This window comes from Ips typographus, linkage group LG2, assembly GCF_016097725.1.
Source record: "Ips typographus isolate SLU linkage group LG2, UJ_Ityp_2.0, whole genome shotgun sequence".
Taxonomy (NCBI): domain Eukaryota; kingdom Metazoa; phylum Arthropoda; class Insecta; order Coleoptera; family Curculionidae; genus Ips; species Ips typographus.
The window spans coordinates 7,113,087-7,134,464 of NC_138423.1; the positions used below are offsets into that span (position 1 = coordinate 7,113,087).

General features: G+C 34.5%; 1 protein-coding gene across 1 annotated transcript in view; it reads right to left on the minus strand.

Annotated features, from left to right (window-relative positions):
* LOC145725596 (uncharacterized) overlaps positions 1 to 18,878 on the minus strand; it is a 67,555-nt gene extending 48,677 nt beyond the window's left edge. Inside the window, exon 1 of the mRNA XM_081974400.1 lies at positions 18,354 to 18,878. The gene's annotated coding sequence lies outside the window, so the exon portion shown is untranslated. The remainder of the gene's footprint in view (positions 1 to 18,353) is intronic.
* Positions 18,879 to 21,378: the final 2,500 nt, after the last annotated feature.

Sequence of the window (21,378 nt, forward strand, 5' to 3'; positions counted from 1 at the left end):
TAAATATATTTTTTCCGAATTACACTTCTGAATTGCAGTTGCTTATTCTGAATTCCGCTTGACCTTTTCTGAATTTCACTTGGCCTATCATGAACTACATTTGGAAATTGTGTAGAATGACAGCTAGTTGATGATACCGTTTAACAAGGTAGGCTTTTTTGGATTTTGTTAATGTATCACCTTATAAGAAGTGTTCTTCTAGCCTCTGAAGATGAGCTGCTTCTGCGCTCGAAACATGTAAATTTACTGTGCAGACGACTTTGTGTTGTTCAACCACTCCTGTCCAGTCTACTTCAAATCAACTTAGTGAAAAATGGACTTCATTTTTCAAAATTTTACTCAATTCTGGACGTTTTTGGTCTCTAGCAAACTTTCTGTATTTCTACACCATTTCTAGCTGTAATTCAGAAAGAGTCAAGTGTAATTTAGAATGGTTAAATGTAATTCAGAAAATGTAAAGAATAATTCAGCAGGCAACTCTAATTTAGAAATTGTTAATTGCAATTCAAACAGTAAAACTCACTTGAATTTGTAACAATTGTGTAATTTTTTCATAACATTCATTTTATTAAAGTATTTTAAGTGTCTTGGAGTTTCGGCTTTGGTAATTTTATCCACAGATAATGTTTTTTATGGAATTGCCTTTAAATGTTCTGAATTTCATTTAATGGTTTCGGAATTTAAATAGATTTTTTCCGAATTGCAGTTGCTTATTCTGAATTCCGCTTGACCTTTTCTGAATCTCACTTGGCCTCTCCTGAACTACATTTGGAAATGGTGTAGTATGACAGCTAGTTGATGATACCGATTAACAAGGTAGGCTTTTTTGGATTTTGTTAATGTATCACCTTATAACAAGTGTTCTTATAGCCTCTGAAGATGAGCTGCTTCTGCGCTCAAAACATGTAAATTTACTGTGGAGACGACTTTGTGTTGTTCAACCACTCCTGTTCAGTCTACTTCAAATCAACTTAGTGAAAATTGGACTTCATTTTTCAAAATTTTACTCCATTCTGGACGTTTTTGGTTTCTAGCAAAATTTCCGTATTTCTACACCATTTCTAGCTGTAATTCAGAAAGAGTCAAGTGTAATTCAGAATAGTCCTATAAAATTCAGAAAGAGTCAAGTGTAATTTAGAATGGTTAAATGTAATTCAGAAAATGTAAAGAGTCATTCAGAAATTGTTAATTGCAATTCAGAAAGTATATCAAGTAAAACTCACTTTAATTTGTAACAATTGTGTAATTTTTTCATAACATTCATTTTATTAAAGTATTTTAAGTGTCTTGGAGTTTCGGCTTTGGTAATTTTATCCACAGATAATGTATTTTATGGAATTGCCTTTAAATGTTCTGAATTTGATTTAATGGTTTCGGAATTTAAATAGATTTTTTCCGAATTGCACTTCTGAATTGCAGTTGCTTATTCTGAATTACGCTTGACCTTTTCTGAATCTCACTTGGCCTATCCTGAACTACATTTGAAAATGGTGTAAAATGACAGCTAGTTGATAATACCGTTTAACAAGGTAGACTTTTTTGGATTTTGTTAATGTATCACCTTATAAGAAGTGTTCTTCTAGCCTCTGAAGATGAGCTGCTTCTGCGCTCGAAACATGTAAATTTACTGTGGAGACGACTTTGTGTTGTTCAACCACTCCTGTCCAGTCTACTTCAAATCAACTTAGTGAAAAATGGACTTCATTCTTCAAAATTTTACTCCATTCTGGAGGTTTTTGGTCTCTAGCAAAATTTCCGAATTTCTACACCATTTCTAGTTGTAATTCAGAAAGAGTCAAGTGTAATTTAGAATGGTTAAATGTAATTCAGAAAATGTAAAGAATAATTCAGCAGGCATCTGTAATTCAGAAATTGTTAATTGCAATTCAGAAAGTATATCAAGTAAAACTCACTTTAATTTGTAACAATTGTGTAATTTTTTCATAACATTCATTTTATTAAAGTATTTTAAGTGTCCTGGAGTTTTGGCTTTGGTAATTTTATCCACAGATAAGGTATTTTATGGAATTGCCTTTAAATGTTCTGAATTTCATTTGATGTTTCTGAATTTAAATGGATTTTTTCCGAATTGCACTTCTGAATTGCAGTTGCTTATTCTGAATTCCGCTTGACCTTTTCTGAATTTCACTTGGCCTATCATGAACTACATTTGGAAATTGTGTAGAATGACAGCTAGTTGATAATACCGTTTAACAAGGTAGGCTTTTTTGGATTTTGTTAATATATCACCTTATAAGAAGTTTTCATCTAGCCTCTGAAGATGAGCTGCTTCTGCACTCGAAACATGTAAATTTACTGTGGAGACGACTTTGTGTTGTTTAACCACTCCTGTCCAGTTTACTTCAAACCCACTAAGTGAAAAATAGACTACTACATCCTTCAAAATTTTACTGCATTCTGGACGTCGTTCTGGTCTCTGGCAAAATTTCCATATTTCTACACCATTTCTGTTGCTTATTCTGAATTACTTGACCTTTCCTGAACTACATTTGGAAATGGTGTAGTCGTTTTCGAAATATTTAACATTCTTTATCTTTTTTTGGAAATTACATAAATATTTTGAAAATCTCGTATCTCCGCCATTTTTGGTGGTTTCAGCAACGGTAAGAAACTCAAAACGTTTGTTTTGAACTGCTCTTTCTGAAAATTCCCTATCTCAGTCATTTTTGGGGTTTCAAAAACTGGTGTGAAAACTCAAAATATTCATCATGAACTGTTCTTTCACCTTGTGTTATTCGCAAAATTTTTCTAAAACAAAGGAGTTAGAGAGGAAATCAAGATAAGTAAGTACTATAAAGTCGACGGTGCTTCTGCATTATAACTAGCAGGTTGGCAACATAACAATAACAAGAAACGTGGCGACAAATCCTCATATTAATCAAACTGAAGTAATCGTATGCAATAAATGTATTGTGACCGTGTGTAATAATGGCTTCTTGTATGGTAAACGTAACGGAAGTAAGACGGTAAAACTTATACGTCGACTAGTTCAATGCACTCGATATGTCCACAGGTTATGAAGACAAATTACGAATACCAAAGTTGGACTCAGCAAACGCACTTGAACACATTTTCTCATACACTACTTTTACTATATTTATGATACAGGGTGTTTCAGGTTGTAACCGAGAAAATGCACCAAAGTGAGTGAGTGTGTGACGCGGGGGGCTCCAGCCCTTGAAATACGTATAGGCCTCCTATATGGACCCCTCACGTCCCGCCAGTAAGGGAGCTACAGCAGCCCAGTGTCCTTTATAAAAGCCACTAGGTTGCTGGGGCATAGGTCTCTTAAGTCCCTGGGCAACAGCATTGGCTGTCCCAGTATGCGCATACGCACGTAACAGAAGGCAGGACAGCTCATAAGGACATGTCCCGAAGTATCTTCATCTTCTAAGCATCCCCTACATTCAGCATCCTCAGCAACACCCATCAAAGACTGATGTCGTCTAAGGTGACAATGACCGGTCAATAAGCCTGTCACCGTTCTTAAATTGCTTCTGTCGAGTCTCAGTAGTTGTTTAGTTTTCAGAGCACTGGCCTGTCTCATGCCCGAGGCGACAACCCAGCGGCAGTGAAATAATTGCCTGGCCAAGGCCCCCATGGAGCGTGTAGCCGTACTCTTTGAGATCCCAACGGTCCACGGTGTCACTTGTGCGCCCAATCTAGCCAACCGGTCGGCCTCCTCATTGCCAGGAACATCAGAATGACCCAGATGAGGCGGATGTTATTTCCCAACGAGAGTGTCTCGAGGATTGTTTTACATTCCAGCACCAGCCGGGAGCTTACCTTCTCGACACTGAGTGCTTTGGATGGCTCTCCTGCTATCTGAGCAGATATTAATATTCTGTCCAATTAGAGGACTGGACAATAGTTCCAGCCCGCAGGACAAGGACAAAATTTAATGAGGATTCCAAAAATGTGCTTAAAATAGTAATTTTCTCACTCCAAGTCGGCTTTATAGGCGATTATGTCTCTGACAGTCCTTTCAAACTGTGTTCCTTGCAGTTCAAATTTTGACACCACTTTTCTCCCTGACTGTTTCAAATTTTGTAGTGTTTTTTCATGTCATTAGATAGGAAATTTAATGAGGATTTCAAAAATGTGCTTAAAATAGTAATTTTCTCACTACAAGTAGGTTTTATAGGCGATTGTGTCTCTGACTGTCCTTTCAAACTGTGTTCCTTGCAGTTCAAATTTTGACACCACTTTTCTCCCTGACTGTTTCAAATTTTGTAGTGCTTTTTCATGTCATTGGATAGGAAATTTAATGAGGATTCCAAAAATGTGCTTAAAATAGTAATTTTCTCACTCCAAGTAGGTTTTATAGGCGATTGTGTCTCTGACTATCCTTTCAAACTGTGTTTCTTGCAGTTCAAATTTTGACACCGCTTTTCTCCCTGACTGTACCAAAATTTTAGTGTTTTTTCATGTCATTGGATAGAAAATTTAATGAGGATTCCAAAAATGTGCTTAAAATAGTAATTTTCTCACTCCAAGTCGGTTTTATAGGCGATTGTGTCTCTGACAGTCCTTTCAAACTCGTGTTCCTTGCAGTTCAAATTTTGACACCGCTTGTCTCCCTGACTGTACCAAAATTTTAGTGTTTTTTCATGTCATTGGATAGAAAATTTAATGAGGATTCCAAAAATGTGCTTAAAATAGTAATTTTCTCACTCCAAGTCGGTTTTATAGGCGATTATGTCTCTGACTGTCCTTTCAAACTGTGTTCCTTGCAGTTCAAATTTTGACACCGCTTTTCTCCATGATTGTACCAAAATTTTAGTGTTTTTTCATGTCATTGGGTAGAATTTAATGTGGATTCCAAAAATGTGCTTAAAATAGTAATTTTCTCACTCCAAGTAGGTTTTATAGGCAATTGTGTCTCTGACTGTCCTTTCAAACTGTGTTCCTTGCAGTTCAAGTTTTGACACCGTTTTTCTCCCTGACTGTACCAAAATTTTAGTGTTTTTTCATGTCATTGGATAGGAAATTTAATGAGGATTCCAAAAATGTCCTTAAAATAGTAATTGTCTCACTCCAAGTAGGTTTTATAAGCGATTGTGTCTCTGACTGTCCTTTCAAACTGTGTTCCTTGCAGTTCAAATTTTGACACCGCTTTTCTCCCTGACTGTACCAAAAATTTTAGAGTTTTTTCATGTCATTGGATAGAAAATTTAATGTGGATTCCAAAAATGTGCTTAAAATAGTAATTGTCTCACTCCAAGTAGGTTTTGTAGGCGATTGTGTCTCTGACTGTCCTTTCAAACTGTGTTCCTTGCAGTTCAAATTTTGACACCGCTTTTCTCCCTGACTGTACCAAAAATTTTAGTGTTTTTTCATGTCATTGGATAGAAAATTTAATGTGGATTCCAAAAATGTGCTTAAAATAGTAATTGTCTCACTCCAAGTAGGTTTTATAGGCAATTGTGTCTCTGACTGTCCTTTCAAACTGTGTTCCTTGCAGTTCAAGTTTTGACACCGTTTTTCTCCCTGACTGTACCAAAATTTTAGTGTTTTTTCATGTCATTGGATAGGAAATTTAATGAGAATTCCAAAAATGTCCTTAAAATAGTAATTGTCTCACTCCAAGTAGGTTTTATAAGCGATTGTGTCTCTGACTGTCCTTTCAAACTGTGTTCCTTGCAGTTCAAATTTTGACACCGCTTTTCTCCCTGACTGTACCAAAAATTTTAGTGTTTTTTCATGTCATTGGATAGAAAATTTAATGTGGATTCCAAAAATGTGCTTAAAATAGTAATTGTCTCACTCCAAGTAGGTTTTATAAGCGATTGTGTCTCTGACTGTCCTTTCAAACTGTGTTGCTTGCAGTTCAAATTTTGACACCGCTTTTCTCCATGATTGTACCAAAATTTTAGTGTTTTTTCATGTCATTGGGTAGAATTTAATGTGGATTCCAAAAATGTGCTTAAAATAGTAATTTTCTCACTCCAAGTCGGTTTTATAGGCGATTATGTCTCTGACTGTCCTTTCAAACTGTGTTCCTTGCAGTTCAAATTTTGACACCGCTTTTCTCCATGATTGTACCAAAATTTTAGTGTTTTTTCATGTCATTGGGTAGAATTTAATGTGGATTCCAAAAATGTGCTTAAAATAGTAATTTTCTCACTCCAAGTAGGTTTTATAGGCAATTGTGTCTCTGACTGTCCTTTCAAACTGTGTTCCTTGCAGTTCAAGTTTTGACACCGTTTTTCTCCCTGACTGTACCAAAATTTTAGTGTTTTTTCATGTCATTGGGTAGAATTTAATGAGGATTCCAAAAATGTCCTTAAAATAGTAATTGTCTCACTCCAAGTAGGTTTTGTAGGCGATTGTGTCTCTGACTGTCCTTTCAAACTGTGTTCCTTGCAGTTCAAATTTTGACACCGCTTTTCTCCCTGACTGTACCAAAAATTTTAGTGTTTTTTCATGTCATTGGATAGAAAATTTAATGTGGATTCCAAAAATGTGCTTAAAATAGTAATTGTCTCACTCCAAGTAGGTTTTGTAGGCGATTGTGTCTCTGACTGTCCTTTCAAACTGTGTTCCTTGCAGTTCAAATTTTGACACCGCTTTTCTCCCGGACTGTGCCAAAATTTTAGTGTTTTTTTATGTCATTGGATAGAAAATTTAATGAGGATTCCAAAAATGTGTTTAAAACAATAATTTTTTTACCCCAAGTGGGTTTTACAAGCGATTTTGTCCCTATAAACCGTGTTCAAATTTCAGACAACTGATTTTAAATATTTGTTACACCAAACCACTTTTTCCTAAAAAACTCGAAAACAGTAAAAGTTACAAAAAAATTGCAAGAGACCAAAAATGTTGCCAATCAACTCCTTAACCTAACACTGTAAGTTTGCAGGACCGATTTTGCTTCCAGTAAACAGTGTGTGCATGAAAATTATGGTGCTTGACTGTTTTTGGTCACCCTGTACGCAATTTTTAAGATAGGTTTTTTTGCTTAACACCACAAAAAGGAGTTTAAAACGGTTCTTTTAAGTGGTTGAACCACCTTGAACTCCCAATAATAACGGAGTTACAGAGTATTCAAATTTCAAACCACAATTTCAACTAAAAGGGTCTTTGATTGAGGTGGCACTTGTTCCAATCCTCAGGTAGTTTTGTAAATTTTGCTTTGTTGAAAGCTTTTCTTGTTGTCCATCTGAGGTGTTCCAGTTCCTGCCATCATCACGCGGAGGTATTGCCAGAGTATTGAAACACCCTCAGTTGGCACGACTTTTTGTAATTTTGTATGATGGCATTTTGGATGGTAATAGCATACCTCTCCAATTCTCGTTCATCATGATGGATGATAACTTTCTCCCCTCCTTGGTGGGTGGTGCTATGGTAAGTATAGGTGGTAAGTGTTAAGGGTGCAATTTAATGTAAATGTTATTTTAATATATACAGTGCGTTTTTTTTAACGCGCAACATAGGATTTTACGTGTTAAATTTTTAAGCCCATGTTAGACCATGTTATTTTGGAAGTACAAGTATAAAACTTGACGGGTGGCTGTTTCGTATCCTGAAGCTTAAGTAAGTTTACCAATTCGGCCTAAAAAGTGTTAAAAAGCTTGCAAAAAATCATCTTTTTTCGAAAAGGTTTTATCGTTTCATACTCCCTGTATGCATTGTTGTTCTTTGTTGTTTTTGATACTGGCACGGCAGGTAGCAGGTAAAATTTGGCGTAGAAAGTAAAACAGGGTGATCATTAACTTTATATCAAGAAAGTTAAGAACAAAAGAAGTATTTTTATAAGTGAATTGTTCAAATTGACCTCCGTTTGAAGCCAAACAGTATATTCCAAACAATCATAAAATGCCCTTTTGACGTTCAAAAGATGTCGGGTCGTGATGCAAAATATGTCACTTTACCTGCTACCTGCCCTGCCAGTATAAAAACAACAAGGAACAACAATGCATACAGGGAGTATGGAACGATAAAATCTTTTCGAAAAAAAATGATTTTTTTCTAGTTTTTAATCACTTTTTAGACCAAATTGGTAGACTTACTTAAGCTTCAGGGTACTAAAGACACACCCGTCAAGTTATAGACTTGCAGTTCCAAAATAAAATGGTCTAACATGGGCTTAAAAATTTAACACGTAAAATCCTATGTTGCGCGTTAAAAAAAACGCACTGTATAATTTTTAAACTCTGGGTTTTTCTGCACTTTTGCACTTTAAGAAAGCTTTAAAAAAGTCACCTTTCCTATAATAAGGGGAAAACTGTGTAAACAATTAGAAAGGATGCTTATAGGTTAAAAAAACATAATAAGACATGTATTTTCAATATAAAAAAAGATATAGTTTTAGAGACAATTTTAAGAACTTTGTGATCACAAACCATATCCTTACTCATATTTGTGAAATAGAATTTTTAATAACCGATCAACTAATTAAAGGTATTCTCTAAGTTGTATTATAATAAATAGACTTTGTTTATTAAGACTTAAATACAACCACCATTTTCGATATCTTCAGGAAGTACTATTTTTTCAACAACGTCCTTTTTATGTTGCTATTTTGTTTAAAAATTCATAGCAGTGTATAGAAGTGAAAGAAAAAGTCATTGAAGTAGGGTAGGTACATTACCACAAGAATATGAAAGTCGTTTAACCTTGGTATCACGATCACTTTGGAAAATATCGATCTACCCACTTGAATAATGTTGATTAGGTACTAATTCCTTTTAAAGCATTTGCTGATATTTTCTCGGTTCTTTTGTACTGATTCTATCGTTACTTAATTAGAAGTCGTATTGTAAGCTGTCATCCGTCATAGTTAATATACTAATCCTTTAACTTTTTATATGTTATATGTTTTTTTTTTAACATTAGTTCCTTTTTTTGTTTTAAACTACATTAGGATTGTTAAAAGTTTACTTCAATGCCAAGGCCTTAATTAAATGAATGAGATTTAAGAATATTAATTTAAAACAACCCTCCAAAATTTTACTTAGATAATTAAGAACTCATTATGACTCTTAGGGCCAGCACTTTCAGTTCAGAATAACTTTATTCTAAAGATAATGGAAACCGTGAAATCAGACGCTGCTATTGGTCAATACTGTCATTTTTATAGAAATTATCCCAACAATAAATTTATCCGGAGGTGAAAGTACTGGTCCTAAATATGGTAGACTCTGCCTTTTGGCCCAATCCGTCACAATTTTTGTTTTAACACACATTTTGGTGGTTTTGGTAGAAAATAAAACCAGCTTCAATTTTTCCTTTTAGAAATGGCGAATTCTATCAAGGAAAAGAAAATACCTACCGAAGATTGAAATTGTTTCTCAGGGACTCGCAGATCTCGTCTTAGTTTACGGAAGGTAACTTTTTTCTGGCGCCTTTAGGGCAAAATGTACCTCCTAGATTTTTGTAGAAAATTAAATTTCCCACAATTTTCGTCCCTTAACATTTCATTGAATTTTGCCATGTGGCCGAGTTACGGAAGGATTGAAGTTTCGGAAGTAGACATTCACTTTGCGCTCACTAAACATTCCTAAGCAAATATTTCCTTTCTTAGACCCTTAAACACAAAGGTTTTTCTGCAATTTTTTCCTATTTCAGTCAAGGAAAAAAATACAGAAGGTTGAAATTTAATTTTTCATTTGACTCACAAGTCTTTGACCGGTAAATTACCAGTAAATTACTGGTAAATTATAAATACTCTGTTTTTCTGACAGATCGAATTTTGACACTGCTTTTCTCCCTGACTGTACCAAATTTTGTAGTGTTTTTCATGTCATTGGATAGGAAATTTAATGAAGATTCCAAAAATGTGCTTAAAATAGTAATTTTCTCACTCTAAGTCGGTTTTATAAGCGATTGTGTCTCTGACAGTCCTTTCAAACTGTGTTCCTTGCAGTTCAAATTTTGAAACCGCTTTTCTCCCTGACTGTAAAAAAATATTAGTGTTTTTTCCTATCATTGGATAGGAAATTTAATGAGGATTCCAAAAATGTGCTTAAAATAGTAATTTTCTCACCACAAGTAGCTTTTATAAGCGATTGTGTCTCTGACTGTCCTTTCAAACTGTGTACCTTGCAGTTCAAATTTTGACACCGGTTTTCTCCCTGACTGTACCAAATTTTGTAGTGTTTTTTCATGTCATTTGATAGGAAATTTAATGAGAATTCCAAAAATGTGCTTAAAATAGTAATTTTCTCACTCCAAGTCGGTTTTATAGGCGATTGTGTCTCTGACTGTCCTTTCAAACTGTGTTCCTTGCAGTTCAAATTTTGACATCGCTTTTCTCCCTGACTGTACCAAAATTTTAGTGTTTTTTCATTGAATTGGATAGGAAATTTAATGAGGATTCTAAAAATGTACATAAAATAGTAATTGTCTCACTCCAAGTAGGTTTTATAAGCGATTGTGTCTCTGACTGTCTTTCAAACTGTGGTCCTTACAGTTCAAATTTTGACACCGCTTTTCTCCCTGACTGTACTAAAATTTGTAGTGTTTTTTCATGTCAATGGTTAGGAATTTTAATGTGGATTCCAAAAATGTGTATAAAATAGTAATTGTCTCACTCCAAGTAGGTTTTATAAGCGATTGTGTATCTGACTGTCCTTTCAAACTGTGTTCCTTGCAGTTCAAATTTTGACACCACTTTTCTCCCTGACTGTACCAAATTTTGTAGTGTTTTTTCATGTCATTTGATAGGAAATTTAATGAGGATTCCAAAAATGTGCTTAAAATAGTAATTGTCTCATTCCAAGTCGGTTTTATAGGCGATTGTGTCTCTGGCAGTCTTTTCAAACTGTGTTCCTTGCAGCTCAAATTTTGACACCACTTTTCTCCCTTACTGTACCAAATTTTGTAGTGTTTTTTTCATGTCATTGGATAGGAAATTTAATGACAATTCCAAAAATGTACCTATAATAGTAATTGTCTCATTCCAAGTAGGTTTTATAAGAGCGTTTGCGTCTCTGACTGTCCTTTCAAACTGTGTTCCTTGCAGTTAAAACTTTATCCCGCTTTTCTCCCAGACTGTACCAAAATTTTTAGTGTTTTTTCATGTCATTTGATAGGAAATTTAATGAGGATTCCAAAAATGTGCTTAAAATAGTAATTTTCTCACTCCAAGTCGGTTTTATATGCGATGGTGTCTCTGACAGTCCTTTCAAACTGTGTTCCTTGCTGTGCAAATTTTGGCACCGCTTTTCCCCCTGACTGTACCAAATTTTGTAGTGTTTTTCATGTCATTTGATAGGAAATTTAATGAGAATTCCAAATATGTGCTTAAAATAGTACTTTTCTCACTCCAAGTCGGTTTTATATGCGATTGTGTCTCTGACAGTCCTTTCAAACTGTGTTCCTTGCAGTTCAAATTTTGACACCGCTTTTCTCCCTGACTGTACGAAATTTTGTAGTGTTTTTCCATGTCATTGGATAGAAAATTTAATGAGGATTCCAAAAATATGCTTAAAACAATCATTTTTTTACCCCAAGTGGGTTTTACAAGCGATTTTGTCCCTATAAACCGTGTTCAAATTTCAGACAACTGATTTTAAATATTTGTTGCACCAAACCACTTTTTCCTATAAAACTCGAAAACAGTAAAAGTTAAAAAAATTGCAAGAGACCAAAAATGTTCCCAATCAACTCCTTAACCTAACGCTGTAAGTTTGCAGGACCATTTTTACTTCCAGTATACAGGATGTGCAAGGAAAGTGTGGTGGTTTACTATTTTTGTCACCCTGTACGCAATTTTTGGGATAGAATTTTTTACTTTACACCACTGGAAAGAGGAGCTCATAACGGTTCTTTTAAGTGGTTGAACCACCCTGAACTAACAACGGAGTTACAGGGTATTCAAATTTTAAACCACAGTTTCAACTGATTTGAAAATTTGTTGCATCAAACCAGTTTTTGCTAAATAACTCAGAAACGGTTAAAGTTACAACAAATTTATAAGATACCAAAAATGTTCCTAATCAACTCCTTAACTCAACACCGTAAGTTTCCGGGACCGTTTTTGCTTCCAGTATACAGTGTGTGCATGAAAAGTATGGTGACTGATTGTTTTTGGTCACCCTGTACGCAATTTTTCAGATAGGATCTTTTGCTTAACACCACTGAAAAGAGGAGCTCAAAACCGGTTCTTTTAAGTGTCCCTACTATCGACAGCTCTGGTTTTAAGTACAATTTTTTTTCTTTTGTTATTACTTTAAATTTGCCCAACCAAAAATCATGATTCATATTAATTCAACTTTCCCATGAAAAACAATATTGATATTTCTAGCACCATATAATAAAGTTATTTTTCTACGAGTATCAATTTTAATTAAGTTAAACGAAAATGTAGTACAGTAAAATTAAAAAAAAAAACAGTTGTTATTTCTTGATTTTAAATTTTAAAAAATCAAACTGACCGCGGAAAATGTAACCTTACCGCATCAGGTGCAGAAAAATACTCCTTCTCACACTTAAGTCTGTTCGGAAAAGTGTACTTTACCACACCCGTGTAGTAAAAGAGATTAACGTCTTCGCAATATTCAGTTTAAACAAAGTCTTGCGATACAGATTATTAGTCAAAGTGAAAAGAAAACAGTACTACTTCTGTACGGTGTGGAGGCTTGGACGCTGTCAGAAGCTTTTGAAATGGATTTTCAAAAGAATTCTTAGAATCTCTTGGATAGAAAGAATTACAAACGAAGAAGTGTGCTCCGAAGAATGGGTTGTGAGCCTGAAATCATGCTTACTGTGAAGCGTAGAAGAGTATTTTGGCCTTATCATGAGAAATAACAAATTTTCCAAAACATAATCCAAGGCAAAGTTGATAGCCGACGAGGGCCTGGAAGAAGAAGAATTTCATGGCTGGCTAACCTGCGAAAATGGTTTGGAACAACATCCGCATTGCCATGATGATAGCCAACGTCCGTAGTCGGATAGGGCAATAGAAGAAGAAGAAGAAGAGAAGAAAACAAATAGACATACAAAATATAGTAAAAACGTAATAACGTTTGAAATTCATGAGACACTTTCTCCTACTTTTATAGCTTCCTCGAATATATTGTAATTTCAACGACGTTTCCTATTAAGAAAAAATTTGATTAAACCCGTGGTTGTTTCTTTGTAATTAGAGTGGCAAAAATTCCTACGACATTTTGACGATCAGGTTATAGTTATGGCAGCAACAAGAATGTCATTAAAAAGCCGATTACCTTCACTGGAAAGGCTGTTTACTTGTTGTCTTGACGGATTTTTTCGACCACACCTTTTGATAATATTGCGGTTTATAATTCCGCGTATTTATACACCTGCGCCAAGTCGACTTTAAACTTGCTGCATTGTTGTTAATAAAACATAAGAAGGACACTCCCAAAAATTGTACGGGCATATATCGACCCTGGGTCATTTCCTTAATATTTTGCATTTTAGGTAGGTACGGACTTTTCGAGGTTCGTAACAGTAACTGGTACGTGCTCACATAATAACTAGGTCTGTTAAGGTAAGTGAACCAGATTTGGCTACTGGTTTCTATATCGCCTAATCTTGAACCGATTGATTGAAAATCACGACACACATTACCTAACTTTGCACAAAAACCAGCGTTATGTAAAGTAATTACCATATTTTGTAATAATAATAATAAACAATCTTTATTAATGAAAAAGTTACAATCATTCAATTTTTGAAAAATGCTTTTTTTGCAAAAAATACAATTTTGGCAATTTTTTATCTTTTTCCAATGCACAGCAAAGGGAACATTTATACCAAAGGACCTTAAATTGAATTTCAGGACCTTAAATGAAATTCAATATCTCGGTAACATGAAGAGCTAGACAGGCAAGTTTTGGTCCATTATTTTCTAGTATTTTTTATCCTCTTTCTAATGGCGTTTTAGTGAAATCTACAAGAGTTCAAATAAAAGAGTTACAATCATTCAAAAATTGAAAAAATGCCATTTTTGCAAAAAGTGCATTTATGACAATTTTTTATTTTTTTCCAGGAGTGTTCCAATGCACAGCAAAGGGCATATTTATACCAATGGACCTTGCATTAGGTGAAATAAGTACAAAAAAAGAACTTGAAAATTTATTTTTTTTTCAAAAAAATTGAAAGAATGGGGGGTATTTGGGGTCTTTTTGACTACTTTTTGAAATTCAATATCTCCGTAACATGAAGAGCTATGGAGGCCAGTTTAGGCTCATTTTGTAGTATTTTTTATCCTCTTTTTAATGGCGTTTTAGTGAAATTTATAAGAATTCAAATAAAAAAGTTACAATTATTCAAAAATGGAAAAAATGAAAACAATTTTTTGCAAAAAGTGCAATTTTCGCAGTTTTTTATTTTGCTCCAGGAGGGTTCCAATGTACAGCAAAGGGCATATTTATACCAAAGAACCTTAAATTAGGTAAAGTAAGTACAGAAAAAACAATTTAAAATTTTTTAAAAAAATTGAAATAATGGGGGGTATTTGGGTTATTTTTTAATATTTTTTGAAATTCAATATCTCGGTAAAGAGTTAGAGAGGCCAGTTTTGGCCCATTATATAATATACAGGGTGTGCATGATAATTATGGTGATTGATTGTTTTTGATCACCCTGTCCGCAATTTTTTAGAGAGAATTTTTTGCTTTACACCCTGAGAAAGAGGACCTCAAAACGGTTCTTTTAAGTGATTGAAACACCCTGAACTCTTAAAAATAACTGAGTTACAAGGTGTTTAAACTTCAAACTACAATTTCAACTGATTGGAAAACTGGTTGAATCAAACCAGTTTTTGCTAAATAACTCGGAAACAGTGAAGGTAACAAAAAATTTGCGAGAGATCAAAAATGTTCCTAATCAACTCCTTAACTCAGCACCGTAAGTTTGCAGGACCGTTTTTGCTTGAAATATACAGGGTGTGCATGATAATTATGGTGATTGACTGTTTTTGATCACCCTGTCCGCAATTTTTTAGAGAGAATTTTTTTCTTTACACCCTGAGAAAGAGGAGCTCAAAACGGTTCTTTTAAGTGGTTGAAACACCCTGAACTCTTAAAAATAACTGAGTTACAAGGTGTTCAAACTTCAAACTACAATTTCAACTGATTGGAAAACTGGTTGAATCAAACCAGTTTTTGCTAAATAACTCAGAAACGGTGAAAGTGACGAAAAATTTGCAAGAGATCAAAAATGTTCTTAATCAACTCCTTAACTCAGCACCGCAAGTTTGCAGGACCGTTTTTGCTTGAAATATACAGGGTGTGCATGATAATTATGGTGATAGACTGTTTTTGGTCACCCTGTCCGCAATTTTTTAGTGAGAATTTTTTGCTTTACACCCTGAGAAAGAGGAGCTCAAAACGGTTCTTTTAAGTGGTTGAAACACCCTGAACTCCTAAAAATAACTGAGTTACAAGGTGTACAAACTTCAAACTACAATTTCAACTGATTGGAAAACTGGTTGAATCAAACCAGTTTTTGCTAAATAACTCAGAAACGGTGAAAGTGACGAAAAATTTGCAAGAAATCAAAAATGTTCCTAATCAACTCCTTAACTCAACACCGTAAGTTTGCAGGACCGTTTTTGCTTGAAATATACAGGGTGTGCATGATAATTATGGTGATTGATTGTTTTTGATCACCCTGTCCGCAATTTTTTAGAGAGAATTTTTTGCTTTACACTTTGAGAAAGAGGAGCTCAAAAGGGTTCTTTTAAGTGGTTGAAACACCCTGAACTCCTAAAAATAACTGAGTTACAAGGTGTACAAACTTCAAACTACAATTTCAACTGATTGGAAAACTGGTTGAATCAAACCAGTTTTTGCTAAATAACTCAGAAACGGTGAAAGTGACGAAAAATTTGCAAGAGATCAAAAATGTTCTTAATCAACTCCTTAACTCAGCACCGCAAGTTTGCAGGACCGTTTTTGCTTGAAATATACAGGGTGTGCATGATAATTATGGTGATAGACTGTTTTTGGTCACCCTGTCCGCAATTTTTTAGTGAGAATTTTTTGCTTTACACCCTGAGAAAGAGGAGCTCAAAACGGTTCTTTTAAGTGGTTGAAACACCCTGAACTCTTAAAAATAACTGAGTACAAGGTGTTCAAACTTCAAACTACAATTTCAACTGATTGTAAAACTGGTTGAATCAAACCAGTTTTTGCTAAATAACTCAGAAACGGTGAAAGTGACGAAAAATTTGCAAGAGATCAAAAATGTTCTTAATCAACTCCTTAACTCAGCGCCGTAAGTTTGCAGGACCGTTTTTGCTTGAAATATACAGGGTGTGCATGATAATTATGGTGATTGACTGTTTTTGATCACCCTGTGCGCAATTTTTTAGAGAGAATTTTTTGCTTTACACCCTGAGAAAGAGGAGCTCAAAACGGTTCTTTTAAGTGGTTGAAACACCCTGAACTCCTAAAAATAACTGAGTTACAAGGTGTACAAACTTCAAACTACAATTTCAACTGATTGGAAAACTGGTTGAATCAAACCAGTTTTTGCTAAATAACTCAGAAACGGTGAAAGTGACGAAAAATTTGCAAGAAATCAAAAATGTTCCTAATCAACTCCTTAACTCAGCACCGTAAGTTTGCAAAACCGTTTTTGCTTGAAATATACAGGGTGTGCATGATAATTATGGTGATTGACTGTTTTTCGTCACCCTGTCCGCAATTTTTAAGATATAATTTTTTACTTTACACCCTGAGAAGGAAATCTATACGGGTTCAAATAAAAAAGTTACAACCATTTAAAAATTGGAAAAATGCCATTTTTGCAAAAAGTGCAAAAATTCAGAAAAAATTAATATACCAATTGTTGGGATTAATTCATCTGTTTCAAATGTCAATAGTTTGGTTAAAACCAAAATTAAATCAACAGTTAATAATAATGAATTTAAACTTCAATTCTTAGTGATTGAAAAAATTACTGATAACATTCCTCAAACTACATTTGATTGTTCATGTCTTGAGATTCCTGATAATGTAACTTTGGCAGACCCTAATTTTAATCAATCTGCTGAAATTAAAATTTTATTAGGTGCCAACATTTTTTATCATTTGTTGTTAAAATCACAAATTAATCTTGGTTACAAAAAACCTATTATACAGAATACCAAATTAGGATGGATAATTTCAGGAGCTTTTGATAATAAGCTATCATTGTATTCTTCACAAAACTGTTGTCATTCACTCACTGACTTGGGTTTAGAAAGTTTAAATAAGAATTTGGAGTCATTTTGGTCAATAAAAGAAATTCCACATACTAAGCCCTATTCAAGAGAAGAAAATGAATGTGAAGTTCATTTTCAAAACACACACAAAAGAGATAAAGGAGGTAATTTTGTCGTAAACTTACCTTTTAAAAATAATCATTTACAATTAGGGGATTCATTAAACACAGCTTTGAAACGTTTTCAATCTTTAGACGTTAAATTAACTAAAAATCCTCTGTTGAAGGCTACCAATTTTTTATTTTGTTCCAGGATGGTTCCTATGCACAGCAAAAAGCATATTTATACCAAAGGACCTTAAAATAGGTGAAATAAGTACAAAAAAAGCACTAAAATTTTTAATTTTCCAAAAAAATGAAAAGAATGGGGGTGGTTTGGGGTCTTTTTTGGCCACTTTTTGAAATTCAATAACTCGGTAACAGGAAGAGCTAGAGAGGCCAGTTTTGGCTCATTTTGTAGTATTTTTTATCCTCTTTCTAATGGCGTTTTAGTGAAATCTATAGGAGTTCAAACAAAAAAGTTAAAAACAATCAAAAATTTAAAAAATGCCATTTTTGCATAAAGCGCCATTTTGTTAATGTTCTGAAAAGGTATTTTAGGATTGTTCAATATAGAGGTATAAAGTGACGTAGAACGTTTTGATAATGCTTTTAGAACGTGGGTTTTCGGAAACTTTAAGTGATAACATTTGAGTGGGTGTATTAGAATGAAAATAGTATTTAATAGTAAAGTAAAATCGTTAGTGGGGTTCCAAAGTGCAAAATGTCTACATGGAAAAGACAAGTGAATGTAATTACTAAATAAGGAGCTTATTTAAATAAGATATTATTGTGAAATCCAAAAATATTTTTTGCGAGAAATGGCGTAAGACTGAATTTTTCATTTTTTGACTACTTTTCAGTCACTTTTCACTCGGATTCGTGGCAACTTTCAAAAAGATCATTTATGTTATCAGAAAGAGGAAAAAATACCTTTTAATCCTCAAAAAAAAATTAGTAAAATCAAGTGAATCAATTTGAAGAAACAGCCGCTCAAAAAAGACCAAAAATTTTCATGTCCCATTCTTTTTGACGAGCAGTTTACTTGAAACAACCTAATATAAAGAGCCCAAACTAGTTTTAAAATATTTATAAACACTTAGCACACTTACCTGATTCCACTAGTTTGTATATTATTGTATAAAGTAGAAATTACTCCAAAGAGAAAATTTCAAGTTTATAACATTATCCGGAAAGGCAATTTCGTCACGATTTTTCCACTCCAAAGCAGTTTATAATAATAAAACACTTTTCAATTAAGGTTTTGGCATGCCACTAAATACAATCATGTACGAGTAAGTCACAAAGCAAAAACGTCAGCTAAAGTGTTTGAAAATTTCAATTATTTTGAAAGTAAACCGTTAATATATTGCTTCACCGTGAAAACTCGCACGGGAGAAACCGCGTAAACCCCGATGATGGTGAAACGTACAAGTAGCGAAACGTTGTCTGGGATATATTTTTCGAGTTGTTTTTTTAGACCGACGAAAATTTCGCAACAATTTAAAAGCATTGGTGTAACACCACCTCAATATCGATTACTAGTTGAAATTTCTAATAACCCTCGAAATTTCGGACATAATAGTGTCTAAACCGTCGTTGCGCACTGGTACCTGGCCGATGTGACTTAACTACGGCGGGTAAGTGGTACCCAGTGCTTTTGTGGTTTGGGTGGCAGAACAGGATCGGGTTCATTCACGCAAACCACATTGAAAACTTGCGGCAGTAATAATTTCACTTTGTTGTCCGAGTCCTGTCCTGAACCGAATTAAATCAGCACCCACCACCACAACAGTAAAGCGGCTGGTCTTAAGAACGGTTCGTTGTTCTTGTAAGGAAGAATTACGCTCGCTAGCGATGGTGGCACCGCAATCACCTGTCGGCCGTCACTTTCTATATAGTACCACCGTCGGTACCACTAGCTGCCTTAACGACAACTACTGCTGGTCAGTTACACAAGAGAAAAATTGGCGGAACCAGACATATGGTACCGTTTAACCACGAGAATTTTGGCACTGTTTTTCCCCTGAATCTGAAAGTAAACATTTTCTTTTAACAGCATATACAGTGTGTCCATAGAGTAGACAATAAATTATACAGGATGGTCTAGTTTTTAATGTCAATAATTAATTTTTCTGAAAAATTCTTCCTAAGAAAATTACAGTTCTTTAAATTTCAGTTTAAAAAATTGATTTTTCCCACTCGGGTAAAGTTACTTTTCCGCATTGCAAGATTAATTTACAATAAATGTATAATAAACCTGCAATTTTTTGATGTGTAGAGCGAAAATAACCATTTGCATCAACCTTTTTATGAGATATTTAAGAGAAGAAGAAAATACATTTAAATCAAAAAACAATAACTGCTTATTTGATTTCTCAATTAAGAGGCTTTATTTAAGTAATTTTATGGTGAAGGAACTTTGCCGCTCTCTAGCTGTCAAACAATGTGACCAATCAACTCATGTAAGGATACTTTTGGAAAGCTTGAAATCTTCTCTATCTTTTGTTTTCTATGACATTTTGACGTGATTTGTCAAATAAGAGAGTAATTTAGGGTCAAAGCAGCGTGTGTCAAAAAATATGTGATTTTATGGTGAAGGAAATTTGCCGCTCTCTAGCTGTCAAACAATGTGACCAATCAACTCATGTGGGGATACTTTTGGAAAGCTTGAAATCTTCTCTATCTTTTGTTTTCTATGACATTTTGACGTGACTTGTCAAATATGAGAGTAATTTAGGGTCAAAGCAGCGTGTGTCAAAAAATATGTGATTTTATGGTGAAGGAACTTGGACGCCTTCTGGCGGCCAAACGGTGTGATCAATCAACTCAAGCGAGAATATTTTTGGAAAGCCTGAAATCTTCTCTATCTTTGGTTTTCTATGATATTTTGACGTGACTTGTCAAATAAGAGAGTAATTTAGGGTCAAAGCAACGTGTGTCAAAAAATATGTGATTTTATGGTGAAGGAACTTGGACGCCTTCTAGCGGCCAAACGGTGTGATCAATCAACTCATGTGGGAATGTTTTTGGAAAGCTTGAAATCTTCTCTATCTTTTGTTTTTTTATGACATTTTGACGTGACTTGTCAAATAAGAGAGTAATTTAGGGTCAAAGCAGTGTGTGTCAAAAAATATGTGATTTTATGGTGAAGGAACTTGGACGCCTTCTAGCGGCCAAACGGTGTGATCAATCAACTCATGTGGGAATGTTTTTGGAAAGCTTGAAATCTTCTCTATCTTTTGTTTTTTTATGACATTTTGACGTGACTTGTCAAATAAGAGAGTAATTTAGGGTCAAAGCAGTGTGTGTCAAAAAATATGTGATTTTATGGTGAAGGAACTTGGACGCCTTCTAGCGGCCAAACGGTGTGATCAATCAACTCAAGTGGGAATATTTTTGGAAAGCCTGAGATTTTCTCTATCTTTTGTTTTTTATGACATTTTGACGTGACTTGTCAAATAAGAGAGTAATTTAGGGTCAAAGCAGCGTGTGTCAAAAAATATGTGATTTTATGGTGAAGGAAATTGAACGCCTTCTGGCGGCCAAACGGTGTGATCAATCAACTTATGTGGGAATATTTTTGGAAAGCCTGAAATCTTCTCTATCTTTGGTTTTCTATGATATTTTGACGTGACTTGTCAAATAAGAGAGTAATTTAGGGTCAAAGCAACGTGTGTCAAAAAATATGTGATTTTATGGTGAAGGAACTTGGACGCCTTCTGGCGGCCAAACGGTGTGACCAATCAACTCAAGTGGGAATATTTTTGGAAAGCCTGAGATTTTCTCTATCTTTTGTTTTTTATGACATTTTGACGTGACTTGTCAAATAAGAGAGTAATTTAGGGTCAAAGCAGCGTGTGTCACAAAATATGTGATTTTATGGTGAAGGAACTTGAACGCCTTCTGGCGGCCAAACGGTGTGATCAATCAACTCAAGTGGGAATATTTTTGGAAAGCCTGAGATCTTCTCTATCTTTTGTTTTTTATGACATTTTGACGTGACTTGTCAAATAAGAGAGTAATTTAGGGTCAAAGCAGTGTGTGTCAAAAAATATGTGATTTTATGGTGAAGGAACTTGGACGCCTTCTAGGGGTCAAACAATGGGACCAATCAACTCATGTAGGGATACTTTT